Source organism: Gekko japonicus, unplaced genomic scaffold (genome assembly GCF_001447785.1).
Source record: "Gekko japonicus isolate JY-2015 unplaced genomic scaffold, Gekko_japonicus_V1.1 scaffold4, whole genome shotgun sequence".
NCBI classification, from domain to species: Eukaryota; Metazoa; Chordata; class Lepidosauria; order Squamata; family Gekkonidae; genus Gekko; species Gekko japonicus.
In genome coordinates this window covers 237,381-257,530 of record NW_015165234.1, presented here as the reverse complement: position 1 = coordinate 257,530, position 20,150 = coordinate 237,381, and the positions used below count along the sequence as shown (strand labels likewise).

Genomic DNA, 20,150 nt, shown 5'->3' with positions numbered 1-20,150 from the left:
TCAGCTGCTTGCTACCGTTAATCAGCAGCCACCCTATGAAGCCAGTGAGGTGCAGCAGTTAGAGCTTCAAAGTAGGGTCTGCAAGACCCAGGTTCAGATCCCCATCTTGCAGTGGAAGCTGACTGTGTGATTTTGGACCAGTCACATATTTCAGCCTAACCAACCTCACAGGGTTGTTGTGCAGATAAAAAGGAGGAGGGAATAATGAAAGCTGCTTTGGTCCCCACTGTGGAGAAAGACTGTAATTTTCCTAGGTAGAGGCTGGGGGGTGGAGATGGAAAGCAGAAGACTGAGAGGCAGATAAAGGTAGGTTGGCTGTTGGGTGGGAAGGAAATCCAGGTTGGGAAATTCCTGGACATTTGAGGGGTGGAGCCTGGAGAGGGTGGGATTTGAGGAGGGGAGGAACATTGGACTGGTGTAATGTCATAGACTCCATCCTCCAGCCATTTCCACAAGAACCACCATTGCCAGCCTCCAGGTGAGGATTGGAGATCACCCAGAATTACAACTGTAGTCAGGTGACAGAGATCAGTTTCCCGGGATAAAATGGCTGTTTTGGAGGGTTGAGTCTATGACATCATACCCTGCTGAGGCTGCTTGCCACCCTAAGCCTCACTGTCCCAAGGCTCCACCCCCAAATCTCCAGGAATTTCCCAACCTGGAGCTGGCGGCCCTAAGGTTAATTGATCTCTGTAGCTGGGAGATTCGTTGTGATTCCCAGACCGCTGCCACTAATGCTGTGGGGGGAGAGGAAGCAGGTGGGTGGCTAGGAGCACTGCCACCACTGCTGCTGCTGCTCTGCGGAGTGGGGGAGGAAGCAGGCAGGAGGCTGGGTGAGTGATGGGGGCAGAAAGAAAGAATGATGGGGTGGGGGCAGAAAGAGAGAGAAAGAGTGGTGAAGTGGGGAGGCAGAAAAACAAAGAGAAAGATGACAGGTCAGAAAGAGAGGAAGTCACATGCATGGAGGGAGAAATAGAGAGTAAGAAAGGGGGGGCAGAGGGGAGAAATAGTGTGAGAGAGGTAGGGGGTGAGGAGAGGAAGCAAAGGTGTGACGAATGAGATAACCATCCGGGTCTCCACTTGTACTGGTATAAAACCTATTCCTGAATCTGAAAAATGATGTTTCCTCCCAGATACCCATCCCTAAGTGTGCATGAGCATTGCACAGAGCTGCTTTCTCCGCTGATACACGTGGGCTAGATCTTATGGGTGGGGTTGCTCCCTTTGTTTATTGGATTTGTCCAAGTTGCTCAACTAGTATGGATGGCAGGCTCCTGTTCAGGAATTTAAGGAGAGAATGCCAGCATGTCAAACTCCTATCAGTATTTCTTTGCCAAAGAGAAGAGGTGTGGATTGAGGTGTGTTACCCGTAGGTGTTCGTTTTTCAGCTGCCAGGCTCTCCCAAGAAGGAGCAGAAGTAGGAAAGATTAGCAGCTAAAGAGTTACCTCTGAAAGGTAACTCTGTCTGTGGCTAGCGACAAGGGTAAGATAACCCCCTTCCCTGTAGCATACAGCAAATCACTTTTGACATGCTGGGTCTGTCTTCTTCCCAAGAGGGCAGGCAAAACCAAAAGCTGAACCAGCACCAATCTTTTCAAGCATTTTCTGCTTGTAGGGTCAGTACTAGGGTTTACCACTCCAGCGTGGGAAATTCCTTGAGGTCTGAGGGCATTGCCCAGGAAGGGTGGAGTTTGGGGGAGGGGAGGGGGGCCAGTAGGATGTGATGCTCTACAGTCCAACCCTTGAAGCTGCCATTTCCTCCAGGGAACTGAATCATGTCGTCTGGAGATCCATTGGAATTCCACGCCCCACCTGGAGGTTGGGAGCCCTAGACTTTATTAGGTAGCGACCCTTTAGAGTTCTAAACAGACTGAGCCAATTGCTTCACACATGAGAGGCCATAACATGTAGCCAGACTTCCTGTTTTACTGCAAAAACTTAACCTGATAGCTGTGATGTAAGCTTTTACAGTGTGCTCTTTTGCCCTTGTCACAGGCAGCGGCTAGGAAGGTTCTCTAATAGCTGCCACCACTCTGGTATGGGTCTCCTTGGAAGGGCCTGAAGCATCCACCCTGCCCCTTTATATACTCCTTTTCCAGTAGGTTTCCCCTTATAAGTGACCAAATGAGGTTTGAGGACCCACCTCATTTGGTCACTTATTTTAACAACTATAATCCAATAACATATAGGAAAAATGAGCACAGTAAAGGTAGGTAAACCAGCAGAATAAGAAACCCTAACACGTCTGACTGTACCGTACCTAGCCTTCTCTAGGTATTTGGCCTCCAGCTGACTCACCCCTTTTGGATGACGGATCCTTCCATATGCAGCAGCTTCTCGCTAGCTCTGCTCCCTGGAACTGAACCACCTCCCACTTTGGGCAAAGTTTTTTATCACTTCTTCCCAGGCAACTATTCTATACTATTCTACTGGAGTAAGCTTCCCTCCAAATCCCTTGTTAGCCAATCACATGGCCCAAAAGGTGACCTGGGAAATGTAGGCCCTGTAGTCACTCTGGGAGAACCAGTTTGGTGTAGCGGTTAGAAGTACGGATTCTAATCTGGAAGAACCGGATTTGATCCCCCACTCTTCCACGTGCAGCTGCTGGTGTGACCTTGGGTCAGTCATAAGTTTTTTCAGAGCTGTTCTCTCAAGCGCAGTTCTCTGGAGAGCTCTCTCAGCCCCACCTACCTCACAGGGTGTCTGTTGTGGAGAGGGGAAGGGAAAGGGGCTGTAAGCCGCTCTGAGAGTCCTTCAAGTAGTGAAGGGCAGGGTATAAATCCAATCTCCTCCTCCTTAATACAGGCTTCCCTGGAACTACTAAGCCTCCCTAGAGCCTGTAGGCCGCATTACTATAGGCCTAGGATCATGACAGCTCTCGACACCAGTTGTCTCCTGTTCTGCTGCTCCATTGTTGGCACCTGCGTGTATAAATAAGTACCCCAGAACCCTTTTATGATTTTGGAGTGGGAGCTGAGTGAAATGTAAGTCATTCTATAAAGTTATGCTTTGTGTGTCAGTGCTTATTATTAGACTTTTATTTACCTCACCTGGAAAATGATGGTTTGGGGGGGGGGCCTCCAACCTACTGTCTGTTTTGCAGTATTCTCTATGAACTGTAAGCTCAGCCCAATGTTCCACCAATACCAGGGAGCTGCAGGGGCAGAGAGGAGAGGGATATTAATGCCATCACTCTGACAGGTACTTGTCACTTCAGCAATTTCCACCATTTGAGTTTGTAAAAGAAAAGAAGTATGAAAGCTGGGACACACCAAGCACTGGGAACTCTGAGCCCTCATGCCATTCCTGGGTCATAAGGAGCTTCCTTCCAATACATAGATTATGATTAAATCTAAATGCTGAGAGATCATTTTTTTTAAAGCTGCATGTTTATGGAATAGAGATCCTAACTTTGAGATTCTGAAAATTTGTTCTGTAATTGTTCTGTAATTCAGTAGGACAGAAGTTGTTTTTTAGTGCCTTTCACCAAGGGCCAAGGCTATTTTTGGGCAGGAACGCACAGGAACAGAGTTCCGGCTGGCTTCAGAGTTGACCACGCCCACTACAGCCAAGACCTCTGTGTGCGTGGCTACAGAGGGAAGGCCTGAAGAGCGAAAAAAAAAAAAACCCAGCGCCTCCAAGGCGGGTGGGCTGGGGGGGGGGCTGGAAGGATCAGGGAGGCATTTAAATGCCTTCCCGTGCCTTCCCTGGCCTGTTCAAGGGCTGGCTTGCCTGGGTGCCCTGCAGCTGCGGAGCGCCTGGGCAAGCCAAGGGAAGGCATGGGGTGTGGCCTAATATGCTAATGAGTGTCTGCTGTTGGGTGTGGCCTGTTATGCTAATGAGTTCCTGCTGGGCTTTTTCTACAAAAAAAGCCCTGCAAGGGCTAACATCTTAGAATTCTTATGGGTTTGCTTGATACCATTGGTCCACATAGGCTGGCACTGGCCAGTATGACTGTCAGTGGGTCTCAAAGGTTGCAGTTGAAGTAGGGTCTTCTCCGGTAGGTAATATCAGTGACCCTTGAACTGGGGATGGCAGGGCCTTCTTGTGTGCAGACAGTATGTTCTATCACTGAGCCACAGTCTCTCCTGTGTTGTACTGCTTTTTGTGGCCCTGACTTTCTCGGTTTTTCTTACAGTTTAGAAAGCCAGTTAAAGCTGTTTCTAAGATCCATCTCTCCACCTATGGTGTGTTTCAGCTGTCATAATGCTACCCAGAATACCAGTTTCCAGAATTCAAGTTAGAGAAACATGATGTATCCTAGCCCTGTGTCTGTAAAATATTAGGATAGCAAATTCTTTGCAGTCCCATTCTCTGCACTGTCATATTGTTTTAAAATTTTGTATGTTTATCTGTATAATTTTTGTTTATCTTTGCTTGCCTTTCCATTGCAAGTCATTATCAAAGCAATGTATAATGACGGAAAAGAATAGAAACACACCTTGTGAACAAGTTCAAATATTACATAAATATCTGTATCCTCAAGAAAAGCAACCTAGTTAAAAACTTAAAGAACATGCAGTTATTATATAAGATTGGAAAGAATTATAGCATTCCTATCCCTAGGGCACCATTAAATCTAATCCTCCACCCCAAATTGTTCTGCGCAGGAGGTTCTGGGCTTGCTTCATTTCTTTGTGCCCCACCAGTGCTGACTTGCTTTGAAGATTAAGCAGTTTCTGATTTTTTACTAGATATCAACTCATATACAGCTTGCATGTTTTCCTCTATATTTATTTATTTATTTATAGCCTACAGACAACAAATTGTCTAGGGCAAGGTATACTAAAAAATGCAGGACATGGAATTACAAAAGTAGAATACAATGCCATAAAAGCAAGTTGATACATACAAACCTATTCCCTTGTAAAGATGCCCTTTTGAATTGTTCCTGTAATGTATTGAAACGATTACATGAATCACCTCATAGGACTCCTATGTTAAGCTTCGAGCCAGACCAGGGCTCCTCTGAGCGAACTTCCTATTGGTCGCTTCGTAACAGCGACCAATCAGAACGATACCATTCCCTAGGAGAGAAAGACTCCCATTGGTCCTTAACTAAGCAATCTCATTGGTTGTTAATTGTAAATAGGCGTGGCTACATTAGCCCGGTTATGTTTAAAAGGAGCATAAGCTCCCACTGTTTTCTGTTCTGGTTTCTTACTGAGTTGAGTGCTTGTTCGTTACTTCCAATAAAGCTGAATCACTTGCTGAATCACTCTAAGAGTCCTTTGTTAGCGCGATCTAACAATTGGCGACGAAGGTGGGATGTTGCCCTCCTGAACATTTCATTTTTGCACATTCTGCAGAATTATAGAAGAGCCTTCCTGATACCTTCAGACAGGCTGTTCCACTGGGAGCAGGAGGAGGAGACACCAAAGAAGAGTTGCCGGTCTTACGCAGTTACATGGTGACATCTACAGAAGGCTTTGCTCAGATGAGTGAAGGTTTTTGTAGCAGAGCATAGCTGGAGAGAGGAGGTTCTGCAGGTACATGGTACAAGGCCATGAAGGGCTTTGTAGGTGGTACTCAGCACCTTGAATTGAACCCAGAAACTAACTGATCAGTAACCGGCTGAGTGACTGCAGATGGCTGCGACATGCATGCTGACCTAGCACTTGATCGTAACTAGAATGCAGCATTCTGTACCAACTGGTGTTTTCATGTTGACTTTAAGGGCAAACCCATGAGATTGCATTACAATAGTCTGGTCTCAGGGTAATTGCAGCATGGATTCGCATGGCCAGATCAGCTGAGTCAAGGTAGTGGGCCATCGTCCATGCTAAATGTAGTGGGAGAATGCATTGTTGGAGCTTCATTAACTTGCTTCTCCAGCAACATTATTTGCTATTTAGTCTAAACATTTGGGCCCACAGAACAAATAGGGAGGAACAAGGATAAGGTAAAGGTAACGGTTTCCCTTGCTCGAAAGCCAGTCGAATCCAGCTCTAGGGGGTGGTGCTCATCTCTGTTTCCAAGCCGAAGAGCCAGTTGTCCGAAGACGTTTCCGTGGTCATTTGGCCGGCATGACTAAACGTTGAGGTGCATGGAATTCTATTACCTTCCCACCATAGTGGTACCTATTTAACTACTTGCAATTTCTTGCTTTCAGACTGCTAGGTTGGCAGGAGCTGGAACTAGAGACAGGAGCTCACTCCATCATGCAGCACTACGGTCTCGAACTGCTGAACTACAGACCTTCCGGTCTGAAGCTCAGCATCTTAACCTTTGAGCCACCACAGGTTTAATACTTTTGCTAAGTTTAACACACAAGTAGGGTTGCCAGGCCCCCAGTCCAGTTGGGGGTTCCCCTGCTTTTGCGAGCCCCTTTCTGCCGCCGGCCAGTCGGCTGGCAAGGGGAAACCCTACCCGCAAATCTCCCTGAACGTGATGTGATGTCATCACCCTGAAGTGGCATCATCACACTGCCAACATTGGGGGGGGGGGTGACAGGCTAGTTTTTGGGCAAAACTCTATGGTAAATTTGGGCTCCAGCAATAGAATTTTGCCCAAAAACTAAAGCATGACTCCCAACATTGGCGATGTGATGTCACTTCCGGGTGATGTCATTGCGGAGCACACTTTGCACATGCACCAGAAGATCCCAGGACAGACCATGGAGTCCCCCGCTGGTAGCCAGGTAGGACCTGGCAACCCTACACACAAAGTTAGGGGAGCATGAGAAACTCATGGGGAAATTCCCCCACTTGTCCCTGCTTTGTCCTCTGGCATCTGACATCCACCCCCAACCACCCTTCTTTCCAAAACCTACTTCTTCTCCCCCTCACACTCCAACCTTGTTGCCATGAAGCCGTTTGATATGGCAGGATAGGACTCTTTTACTATCTCTGCCTTGCTGGACTGTGAAAAGTGTGTGCCAGGGCAATGGACAGAGTTGTGGTCCTAAGGGAAGTGCCCAATGCTGGACCATGGACTGTACACTGTGGCCAAGGGAAGCCTTGTGCCAGAGAGCAGACCAAACCAGATAGGGACCCAAGAGTACAGAAGACTTCTGCCCCTGCACCTCTGCATCAGCACAAGGTCTGTGATGCAGACCAACAGCCCGGGACTCCATGAACACAGAGACAGTGGCAGACCCGAGAGAGAGAAGCCATGTTCTGACAGAGGACCAATGTTCCTGTACAGAAGCCATGAAGGAATCTTCTCTCCATCACACAGCACATTCCTTTCCCCCTCCTGAGTCATTCTCAAACAAAGACTGTTGCCCAGCTAAAGACAAAAGAAGTGATTAAGCCTTCCTGCCCCCAGTCCAGACAACATCACTGACGAGGATTGGATCGCTAACGTGAAACACCACCAGACCAGCGATGTGATTGGATTCCTCTATCCTCTCCTTTGTTTCACCCCCTTTGTTTCACTCCCTGCCGTACATCAACTCTAAATTGTCCAACCATCATCTTATTTTATCCCATCCATCCAGAAATATTATTCTTTTTGTCGACAGTTTCTGGGAACTAGTAACCACCTGGCCATGTTCTCAGGTCACAATTTGGCTATTTAAGGTGAGCTCTGCCTGAGCTCTCTCTCTTTCTTCACCCATACCTACCTTGTTGGTTCCATTCCTGCACAGTTTAGAACCACTTCACGTGTGTTGCTGGTCAACTCGCGATCCATTCCCCATTTATTTTATACTCAACAGCTAACATATCACCTACCAATGAAAATACCTGCTAATGTGAATGTTGCTATCTTTTGGGGGGGTCAACAGTGGGAGGGCTTCTAATGTCCTGGCCCCACTGGTGGACATCCTGATGGCACTGGTATTTCTGGCCACTGTGGGATACAGAGTGTTGGACTGGATGGGCCTTTGGCCTGATCCAACATTGGCATCTCTTATGTTCTTATGTTATGTTAATTTCCTAGTTCTGTATTGTGTGTGTGAGTGCCTGCTTATTGTCATTGTATGCTTGAGAATTATTAAGTAAAAAGACCAATTATTTCAGCAACCTGGTCTTGTCTGATCATGGGCTCTGGGAATTCTAACTCTGGTATACAAAGGTTATGTTCCCACGCTATATGCCTATTGCTCTTTAATATTTACAATTCCCCAAAGGTTATTAATCATACAAGGCAATTAGGCTAACAACCTCCATCTTCCCCTCTTGCTTCTGCCTCTTTCCTCAGTCTGACCTTCCCAACACCACCTCCCTTCCACTCTGCCTAGCTGCCGCCACCTCCTGTGGCAGTGAATTCCATGTGTTAATCACTCTTTGGGTGAAGAAGGACTTCCTTTTATCTGTTCTAACCCGACTGCTCAGCAATTCCATTGAGTGCCCACAAATTCTTGTATTGTGAGAAAGGGAGAAAAGTACTTCTTTCTCTACCTGCTCTTTCCCATGCATAATCTTATAAACCTCGATCATGTCACCCCTCAGCCATCATTTCTCCAAGCTAAAGAGCTCCAAGCGCTTTAACCTTTCTTCATAGGGAAAGTGTTCCACCCCTTTTATCATTCTAGTTGCCCTTTTCTGCACTTTTTTCCAATGCTATAATATCCTTTTTGAGGTGTGGTGACCAGAACTGTACACAGTATTCCAAATGAGGTCGCACCATCGATTTATACAGGGGCATTATGATACTGGCTGATTTGTTTTCAATTCCTTTCCTAATAATCCCCAGCATAGCATTGGCCTTCTTTATTGCAGTCACACACTGTCTCAACATTTTCAGTGAGTTATCTACTACGACTCCAAGATCTCTCTCTTGGTCAGTCTCTGCCAGTTCGGACCCCATCAATAATAAGGCATGAAAAGAAAGATTTTGAGAAGCAGGTTGCTGAAAGCATAAAGGCAAACAATAAAAAAAAATTAAACATATATCTGGAGCAGGAAACCAGCCAGAAAAGCAGTGGGGCCTTTGAATGACAAAGAAATAAAGGGATTGCTAAAGAAAGACAGGGAGATGGCAGAGAATCTCCGAGTTTTTTTGCTTCTGTTTTCACTGTGGAAAGTGTGGGGCATGTACACATGCCACAGCCCCTATTTTCAGGAAGGAAGTCCGAAGAACTGAGCCAAATGGAGGTGACCATAGATTAAATTTTAGACCTACTGGGGAAATTAAAAACCAATAATCAAAGATAGAATTGTTAGGCACAGAGGGACAAAGTTTGATGAGGGAAAAAGAGCATGGCTTCTGTAAAGGAAAGTTCTGCTTCACCAACCTTTTGGAGTTGTTTGAGAAAGTGAACAAGCATGTAGACAATGGTGACCCAGTAGACATTATGTACATGGACTTTCAAAAGGCTTTTGACAAGGCATCTCACCAAAGACTCCTGAGTAAACTTAGCAGTCATGGGATAAGAGGACAGGTTGTCTCATGGATTAAAAAGTGGTTAAATGACAGGAAGCAAAGAGTAGGAATCAATGGACAGTTCTCACAATGGAGGCAAGTAAGCCGTGGAGTCCCACGGAGATCGGTATTGGGGCTGGTACTATTTAATTTATTCATAAGTGAGCTAGAACTGGGAGTGACTTTTCTGCACTTTTTTCCAATGCTATAATATCCTTTTTGAGGTGTGGTGACCAGAACTGTACACAGTATTCCAAATGAGGTCGCACCATCGATTTATACAGGGGCATTATGATACTGGCTGATTTGTTTTCAATTCCTTTCCTAATAATCCCCAGCATAGCATTGGCCTTCTTTATTGCAGTCACACACTGTCTCAACATTTTCAGTGAGTTATCTACTACGACTCCAAGATCTCTCTCTTGGTCAGTCTCTGCCAGTTCGGACCCCATCAATAATAAGGCATGAAAAGAAAGATTTTGAGAAGCAGGTTGCTGAAAGCATAAAGGCAAACAATAAAAAAAAATTAAACATATATCTGGAGCAGGAAACCAGCCAGAAAAGCAGTGGGGCCTTTGAATGACAAAGAAATAAAGGGATTGCTAAAGAAAGACAGGGAGATGGCAGAGAATCTCCGAGTTTTTTTGCTTCTGTTTTCACTGTGGAAAGTGTGGGGCATGTACACATGCCACAGCCCCTATTTTCAGGAAGGAAGTCCGAAGAACTGAGCCAAATGGAGGTGACCATAGATTAAATTTTAGACCTACTGGGGAAATTAAAAACCAATAATCAAAGATAGAATTGTTAGGCACAGAGGGACAAAGTTTGATGAGGGAAAAAGAGCATGGCTTCTGTAAAGGAAAGTTCTGCTTCACCAACCTTTTGGAGTTGTTTGAGAAAGTGAACAAGCATGTAGACAATGGTGACCCAGTAGACATTATGTACATGGACTTTCAAAAGGCTTTTGACAAGGCATCTCACCAAAGACTCCTGAGTAAACTTAGCAGTCATGGGATAAGAGGACAGGTTGTCTCATGGATTAAAAAGTGGTTAAATGACAGGAAGCAAAGAGTAGGAATCAATGGACAGTTCTCACAATGGAGGCAAGTAAGCCGTGGAGTCCCACGGAGATCGGTATTGGGGCTGGTACTATTTAATTTATTCATAAGTGAGCTAGAACTGGGAGTGAATAGTGTAGTGGCCAAGTTTGCAGATGACACCAAATTATTTAGGAAGGTGGATCTCAAGGCTGACTGTGAAGAGCTCCAAGAGGATCTCTACAAACTGGGTGAGTGGGCGACAATGTGGCAAATGAAGTTCAATGTTGATAAGTGTGTGATGCACACTGGGACAAAAAAAATTTCCCAACTTCAAGTATAGGCTAATGGGGTCTGAACTTGCTGAGACTGAGAAGGAGAAAGATCTTGGGGTCATGGTGGATAACTCAATGAAAGCTTCAACCCACAGTGCTGCAGCAATGAAAAAGGCAAACACTATGTTAGAGATTACTAGGAAAGGGATTGAGAATAAAACGGCTGATATTGTAGTGCTCCTGTATAGATCTATGATGTGGCCTCATTTGGAATACTGTATACAGTTCTGTTCCCCGTATCTCCAAAAAGACATTGCAGAGTTGGAAAAAGTGCAGAGGAGGGCAACCCAGTTGGTTAGGGGGCTGGAGCACCTTCCCTATGAGGAAAGGCTGAAGAGTCTGGGACTTTCAGTTTAGAAAAGAGACAACTAATAAGGGGGGACATGATAGAGGTTTATAAAATTATGCATGGGATAGAGAGAGTTGACAAAGGGAAAATTTTCTCCTTCTCCCAAAATACTAGAACTTGAGGGCATGCAATGAAACTGATGGGCAGTAGGTTCAGGAGAGACAAAAGGAAATAATCCTTTACACAGAGAGTGATTAAAACGTGGACTTCACTGCCAGAGGATGTAGTTATGGCTGCAGGGATAAACAGCTTTAAAAGGGGATTAGACAGATTCGTGGAGGATAAGTCTATTAGGGACTACTAGCCATGGTGACTGAGGGACACCTCCACATTCAAAGGTACTAAGCTTCTGAATCCCAGAGCCAGAAGCCAACATCAGGGGAAGGCCTCAGCCTCTATGGCATTGTACCCTACTGAAGTCCCTCTCCTCTCCAAGCTCCATTCCCAAATCTTCAGGAGTTTCCCAACGTAGATCTGGCAACACTATCTCCTCAAATCTTGCCAGTAGCTGGGAGGTGGGCGGGGACCTGGCAACCTTAGCAACCACAATTGAGCTTATCTACTGATAGATCCTTGCAAGCCCTTGAAATATTCTCCAGGAGGAAGTATAAAATATCATGCAGTTGACAGTTACCTTGCTCCAACCCCAAAAATGGCTTGGGAGGGTTTTCAGTTGTTTGCTCCTCCTGCAATTTCTTGTGTGCCTCCACCTTGAGATGTATAGTGTAGCAAGTAAAATAACATTATGTGTGTGCAAAGTATTGAAATATTCTTTAGTTTTTAATCCTCCAATTTGACTAAAAGGTACTTGAACAGTTATCACACAGAAGTAAAATAAATTTGGTCTTCTAAGAAAGAAATTCCAACTTTAATATTATTCTGTAGGAAAAATGATTGCATAAGCAGGGGTCATTTCGTAGAAAAAGAGGTGCAGGAGCTCATTAGCACAACTCATTAGCATAACTTATTTGCATATGCCGCCACCCCCTGACATCACCAGAAGTGTGATCTTTCACATGTGGAAGCTAAATATGTGGAAGCCTTTTCTGATTACATGCGCATGAGAGAATGGCACTTTGCACAGGCTCAGAGAGCCAGTGTAGTCTCAAATACAGAAAAGGGGTGGGGATGAGAGGTGGTTTAAAACAAGATCCAGTCAAAAGAGTTCATGCAGAGTGGGTGAGATCCAACCCCACTATTGTTAGATAGGCAAGCAGGGTTAATGTACTGCACGATAACACAGATACACTAGGAAGTTACCCAGATCTGAACTAACTGAAATCTCTAAGGGGCAAGATATGTGAGATATTAGTATCTATCGTAGGTAAGAAATCCTAAACCTCTTCAAGCTTGAGGGGAAATGAATTCTAATTCAGGTTTCTTGTTGAACAGCCCAGCAGGCAAAATTTTAACAAAGAAAGGTTTTTCATGACATGGAGGGTGGAAGTTCACCAGATATATTATTGTGTGACAAGAAATGCCATGGGTGTATTCTCCACTTTAAAAAATCTGGCAACTGATCAGCAACTCAGAAGCATTCTCTCCCTTCCTTTTCCTCACACTCCATTTCCACTATGCCGGCTAGCGGCTGCTAAGAGACGTCGCCACCTTTCTCAACAAGAAGCCCTGGGGAAAACAGGTACCTTTATAAGGATTCCCCACTTACTTGTTTGCTGTGGCAGCAGTCTTTCTTGCAAAATGCACGCATCGGGCAACGCTACTACCCGGGCCACGGTTGCTATGGTGATTGCACGTACAACTCCCGATTTGCTGCCCAAGGGGGTCCAACTGTACCTGCGCCCCTACTGGTTGGGCTCATACTCCAAAGGTATAGAGCAAGCAAGGCTGGCAAGCCCCTGTCCTTGGGGGTTCCTGTGCAATAGCAACGGCAGCAGCGTTCTGCACACTTTGCATTGCAGGAAGCAAATGTACAGCGCGCCTTGACAAATTGTGGCTCCCAGCTCAGCCCCCTGTCAAGTGTGAGATCACCTCCCGGGGCTTCCTGGCGCCCCCACCACCAAGGTGGGCACTCCTCTCCCCAAGGGTCCGTCGCGGCCTCCCTGCCACCAAGGGAGGTGCGTTGCTTGTAGAAGCAGGAGGCAGCCTTAAGCCACATGGGGATCCAACGTTTTTGATTCATTCACACCATCCGCAGCTCCTGCTGCAGGAGTGAGTCACTGGCTGTCAGGCATCCATCCGAGCGCTGACAGCCCGGAAATACAGCCTCAGCAGCCCCGGGAGGGCACCCAGTGATTTAGCTGGGAAATGGTGGGAGATGGCCAGGTGCGGGGGGGGCAGCCCAGGGGTTTACCGTGTGCGCAGGACGGCCTTCTCTGCTTGGGCCTGCCGCGGATCCTGAGCTTCTGATCCTCCCTTCCTTCTCAGGGCCTCACTGTCTTCACCGCAGCCAGGAAGAGGCCAAAAGGGGACGGAACGGGCGCCAGGAGCCCAAGCCGGAGGGAGCGGCCACCTTTGACAAAGTCTGGTGGGACGGGGATGGGACAGGGGGCTTCGCAGCCCAGGAAACAGGGCTTTCCTTCGCCCTAATGGGGCAGCCCAGACATCTTCGAGGATCCTGCAGAAGAGACCTGTGGACAGGGGTGGAAATGTGGCAGTTTTTCCTGTCAGGAAGGAACGGGGAGGTCTCCCCGTTGCTTGGAAGACCTTCCCCGACCTGTCCACTTAGGCAGGCGGGCCAGGCAAGGCTGGGGGCGGGGCTTGCTGGGCTCCTTTCTGCTGGATCGCTGCTCTGGTGCGCTCCGGCAGGAAATGACCCCTGTGCGTAAGTATATGTTTTCACTTTCCGTAAACTTAGTTTTCCCCTTTGGGGTTAGGGAGAAAAATCTCACATCCTCCCCTTTCCCCCCAGGTTATCTTTACTCCGTGCCTAAGGTCTAAGCTGAATGTAGTGTTGTTACGATATACATTGTAAATAGTTTTAAAATTCTGGACAAACTCCAAGGCTTATTAATAAAACTGATGAATCCTAGGAAATGGATATCCTAATTTCTGCTTGGCAGGGTCTGCAGTGCAAACAGAGAAGAGGGGAGCTTTTATACCCTTAGGAATATTTATGTATCATAACAAGTGTTACTACAGCTTTGGAACACCCTCTTGAAATCTTAGTTGATATACTGAGAAGCAGTTTGTCCTTTGATACATGTGGCTGTTGCATAATCTTGTTGGGCATAATTTGTCATCATGAAGTAACTGAGATCCTCACTGTGCCACAGGCATTTGCAATACAAGTCATGGAGGGAGAGGGGCATTACCTGGGGCAGCCAGAAAAGACTGTTTGCCACTACCTTTAGACGTTTAGATAAATGTGGGTTTTAAGAGACCAAATGTTTTTAAAAACAAAATGCATTGCCCTCTTAGAGGATCTTGGAGGCCAAGGTTTATTTTATTTATTTAATACCTTTATTAGACACCTTTCTTCCTTATAGAGCTTAAAGTGGCTTACAATATAAATAAAATACATAAAGTACATAAAATACATAAAACCAAAATTTCCTGCAATTAAAACGCACTTAAAGGGACGGGGAAGTGGGGGCATGGTAACTATATCAGTGGACCTAAATGTCGATGTACAGGTTTTAGAAAACAATTGTCCCAATAACTTTCAGACACCATTACTTAAAGGAGTACACTTTAGATGTCTACATACCTCCTAGGGGATTACAGCAGGATAGGGGGTGCATCTGGGACCTTTTAGCCGATACGCTGGAGCTCTTAACTACTCGATTCCATTATGCCTATGTTATATTATGCGGGGACTTCAATGCCAGAACAGGGCTCCCCATTTGCAGTTGCCTGATCAGGCCATGCTGATCCATGTTTCAGTAACCTCAAGACTAGATTACTATAGCAGGTGCTCCCTGCCACTCAGCTGTTTTTGTGGCTTTCATGAGGAATCAAAGCTTGAGAATGGCCTTTTTTCAAGGGCTTCATTAAAAAAACTACACTTCCATCAGGGAGGCATTCACAGTCCTCTGGATCAAAGGGCCCAGTGCTCCCCCGCCCCCCCGATTTAACAGGCCAAAATATATTGGGTTTGATGCGCGATTGTGATCAGCTCATGCTTTATTGTGATTTCAGCTCAAACTAAAGACAACTCTAGCAGAACCGAAGCCCTGCTTAAATCCGTGCCCAACACCAGACCCCCCCCCCACACCCACTACCCGTGATAGGTTATTTACAGAGGTACTCCTGGCTGATAGGTTCCTCCCAGGATCCTGTTTACCGAAGCTGGGTCCATGGGCCCATTACATAACACAGGCCAAGAAGGACATGACTTCAGGTTACAAGTAGTGGCCTTCACACTCCCCAAAACCTTGTCAGCATCAGACAGTTCATCATGAATTTTGGCCGGTTTGTGGTTCCCAAACCAATGTTCAGGAACTAAAGAATTGCCGTAAACTTTCACACATTTTGATGCAGTTTATGGCAGTTTCTGAAGAGCAGAAGCAGGAGTTTAAACCTCTGCGTTCTGCTTTTCATGAAAAACAGCTGAGCTGTGGGGAGCTCCCAGCTGCTGAGCTGCTTGGTTTAAATGTCTGGGAAAGCAGGGGTTTAAATGGTTCTATGCCTGGGACTGGCTGCCCAAGAAAGGAGCAGGCTCAGCTGTTTCTTTCTTTTTATAATATATTTATTAGATTTTCAAAGGTAATAAACATATATACCACAAACATATAGACCAAAGACACAAACAAACTTACAAACATAGACTAGGAATATTTTCTATACAGTAACATAGCCAGGCAAAGAAAAAACAACAATATTTATAACATTTCACAGGTGAACACGCACTTTTGATAGAACCATCTTTTAAGATTTAACTTCACATTTTGTTTAGCTACACATTTTGTTCAAGTTAGTTTTACAAATTATTCAAATTATTTTTTGATACATGCTTGGCTGGAAAAATTACTCTAAAACCTCTGTTAAAGGGATACTGAATATAGAGAATAAGTCTGTGATAAGTAAAAAAAAAATTAAAAAAATCCCTTTAGTGGTAAATGATTTAAGTAGACTAGGTAAGAAAGATTTTTTTTGTTTCTTATGGATTTGGGAATAATTCGAAGTAATTAGTAGGCTATCATATCAAAGTTATGAAAAATCTGCCTAAAGAGAACAAGGTCAAATCTTAAATTAAGACTATTAAAAATAATTTGAATAAAATGTGTAATTTAAAATTTAAAGGTGATGGTAATAGAAGCTGCTTCTGGTTGGTTTCCGTGGTTCAGTTGTTTTGGGCCCAAACCTCATGAACCAGGTTCAGTTCATATGTGAGCCAATTGGGTTTGTGGGGTTCTTGGTTCAGTTCATGGTTCACCCACAAACCAAACTACATTTTTGTGGTTCATGCTGTGATGGACCCCTGCTTCTTTACTGTGAGGCAGATTTTCCTGCCAGAATACTGTTCACCACTCTGACAGAGCAGCCTCTTATTTGAATTATTTAAATTACAGAATTATAACTTTCTGCATGTCCCACCCTGTGATAGAGAAGTTATTTGACTTTTGCCCAGGCCAGAGTGTTTTTTTTGTAACTCTGCAGGAGCCCTCTTATAAATTCCTTTTTGAAATGGCACTTGACGCAAAGTAAAGTTCAAACAGAAAGGTTAATTTTATTGAACAGCCACAGTTGTTAGGAATAGGGCAGGGGACAAGAAGTTGAGGTAAATTTGGTTGTTTATACGAATTATAATATTTTGAACAGGCAACTGTGTATAGCTGAATCTTATATTCTTAGAGACCCAGTTCTTTACTGTGAGAGGTTTGTTTGTCTTGGAGATATCCAGGTGTCTTGTTGTAGAAAAAGAGCTGCCGGAGCTCATTAGCATAACTCATTAGCATAACTTATTTGCATATGCCACGCCCCCTGACATCACCGGAAGTGACAGAAGGCCACACCCCCTGACATCACCGGAAGTGTGTCAGAAGGCCCGGCTACTTACCCTCCTGCTTCATCCTCATTCCCAAACGGAATGAGGATCGAAGCAGAGGGCGGGGTAAAGAAGGGGGCGGGGCTTCACCACGTGACCGCCCCGCCCCCTAGAGGTTCTCTTCCGGAGCTCCGTACCTGAGAGCTCCCCCCCGACTAGAGCCCTGGAGATATCTTAATAATTTGTCTTAATAAAGTTTTATAAAACTGTTTTAGTTTCCTGGAATTTAGTACTTTCTTCCTGTATTTAAATCCTTCCCTTGTGGGATTATAACTTTCCCTTTTATACTCTTGAGGAATCTAAGACCGTTTCCCTTTTCATACAAACCAGGGGTCCCTTCTGAGTTGAACCCTCTGAATAACTGGGTAAGAAATATCCTCATCTTTCTAGGAGCAATAATCCTTTTCTGTTTAGCTAGATTGGCAGTTTTCAACCTACAGTTCAGTCTCTTCTGTTAAACTTAAACCCCAGTTCTGGAGAGTGTGAATAAATGGAATTCAACTAAGACTGACAGTTAGACATGAAGTTCTAATTTCTGAACTTTTCCTCAAATGCAGGGGTACACAATAAGGACTAGGAGTTCTGTCCCTTCACTTTTCAGGTGATTTGTTTGTTTCCCTCAGACCGACACACACACACTCCTCCTTACTGGCTATTGCCAAGCCAGAGTCCAAATTGATGACTGACTCCCTCTGACCAGACTGACTAGACTTTAGAAAGCTCTCCTCAGTGGGTGCTGACCAGCCAGAGAGAAGGGGATGCACGCAGGCAGCAGCCTGTTAGTCAAACTGTGCTTTACAGTGAGGCATTAACCCCTAATCTCCCAGCTCTCTGAATATGATGCACTAAGCATCTTGCTTTTGGAGGTCAGTTCATCACACATGCCCATCCCTGTTTTGCCCTTTCCCTTCTCAGTACATGTATTTGTGTGTTTCTTGTATACATGTTCCCTGGTGTTCTTTATGATTACTAGTTGCTGAATTTTCACAGTTGTACTGAAGGCTCTTATGAACTTTGCTGACAAAGGGGAGGGACTTTGAAATCAGATTGTGAAAGGTTCTGAGGTGGGGTGGTAACCAAATATAGTTTCTGCTAAATTTAGTGTGTGAACAGATCAAAGGTAACCGGACAAATGGATGTCTTGGCATAAATAAAACATGAAAGATTTTTCTCTTCCAAGGAATGAGAACTGTATAAGCTTGTGCCTCTTATAAGCTTGTGCCTCTTTAATCAAAAGGCAAATGGCTTTGTCTAAGAAAACAAAGAGCACAGACTGTGACATGTCATGGGACAGCATGTACACTATTCCATGTAGTGTGACTTCCTGTAACTGACTTGTGAAAAACATCCACTGTGATGAACCCATAAATGCATGAGAAGTGTGATACGTTTATTTCTTGCCCTTATCACATAATCACATTTGGTTTTGTTAAAAAATGTTGTATTGTTCATGTTTCTTCCAACAGGTAGTGGCTATATGGGCTTAAGATATGGCTGTCTGCCAACTGGAAGAAGAGTAGGGATCCTGTCTTGTATTCCAGTCATCTGATTGATCAGGGCTGGCATGAAGTCAGCAGCAAAAGTGTTGAACACACTTGACCTGTCTTCCTTTCTCCCATGCACTGAGTGGGCAAGGTGCCTGCTGGCACTGACATTCCATGATAGGCAGGCTTAGGGGGGAAACTGGAAGTGTTTCAAGATGAAGTGGTATAGAGTCTCTTTACACTTTGCACAGATGCAAGCAATACAGTTGCCACATATATAAACATTCAAGTATGAGATAGCTACTAGTCAACAGTCCTTTGTACAGGGACTGAACTGGTCTGTATTTATTTATTTATTTATTACGTTTATATCCCGCCCTCCCCACCATGTTAAGTTACGTTAAGTTAAGATCCAGATTTATTAAAGACAAGAGAATCGGATTTTATAAAAACCTTACAGTGATTGAAAAGATTATGACATCTATGGACCAGAAGCTTTTACGAAGACTTTATGTGTTGTTACTTGAAGATTTAATGGTGGATGAAATAGTAAAAGGGAATATGATTAAATGGGGGCAGAATATTGGGCGTGCTATTAAATTTGAGCAGTGGGATCAAATATGGAAGAAAAATATTAGGATTACGAAAGCTATTTCGTATAAAGAAAATATATACAAAATGTTTTATAGATGGTATGTAGCACCTGAAAGGTTAGCTAAAATTGACCCAAAATGTTCTAATAAGTGTTGGAAATGTGAAAATAAGGTTGGCTCATTTTACCACATGTGGTAGCATTGTGAAAGATCTAATAAATATTGGGTAATGGTACACGAAATCTTGCAAAAGGTATTAGGGACTGTAGTACCATTTACACCAGAGGCTTTTTTGTTGAATTTTCTACCTGATAATTCTAACAAAGATGATCTCTATTTGATTGTTTTTTTAACTACGGCTGCAAGAATTCTCTATGCAAAATATTGGAAATTACTGGAGATACCAACAAAACGAGAACTTGTAAACAAAATCTCGGAGGCTGCGGAATTGGACAAATTGACTTTATTGATAAAAGGTGCAACAGATTCGACATTTGAGAATACTTGGTCACGGTTTTATAACTGGTATGACAAACATATGTAGGCAAGCTTGCAAGAGACAGTCCAATAGTTTACTAAATGAAATATATACCTGTTAGGATGATAGAGACAGAAAAGTTGCTTACACAGTTCATGAGAAATTGTTATTAAGGCGGAATAGGTATTAGTATAAATATTGGTAGAATTAAGAATAACCTCCATGTATTTGTTAGTATGTATATGTATGTATATGTTACGATTGTTTGTGTATGTTATGTGGAAAATGCAATAAAATCCTGCCCCTTTGGGGGGCAGTTAAAAAAAAAAAAGATCTCATGACTGTAATGGAAGATGATGACATTCTCTCAACATTTGAATGGTCGCCTACACTATAGTCCAGGCTCCTGCCAGGCTGTTAATCGTCAGGCTGGTGGTGATGTTGGTGTTAAGGAGGGAAATTAGTGAAAGTCAACTACAAGTTTTTAAAACTGCAAAAATCATGCTGTAAATTATGGAACCTGATCAGAAGCCATTCTAGACCGATTGCAACCCTTAAATCACTTTCTAAAGGACAGAGATACCTGCAGCTGAAAGTGTAGTGTGGCAACTGGAGTGA

At 44.4% G+C, this 20,150-nt stretch overlaps 1 protein-coding gene across 2 annotated transcripts in view; it reads left to right on the top strand.

The window, feature by feature from the left end:
* LOC107109238 (cystathionine beta-synthase-like) overlaps positions 1-20,150 on the top strand; it is a 66,812-nt gene that overhangs the window by 9,187 nt on the left and 37,475 nt on the right. The window contains exon 1 of one of the 2 annotated variants that reach the window (XM_015409812.1): positions 5,326-5,489. The exons of the other annotated variant lie outside the window; for it this stretch is intronic. The gene's annotated coding sequence lies outside the window, so the exon portion shown is untranslated. Of the gene's footprint in view, positions 1-5,325; positions 5,490-20,150 lie in introns of those variants that run through there. 2 annotated transcript variants of the gene reach the window in all.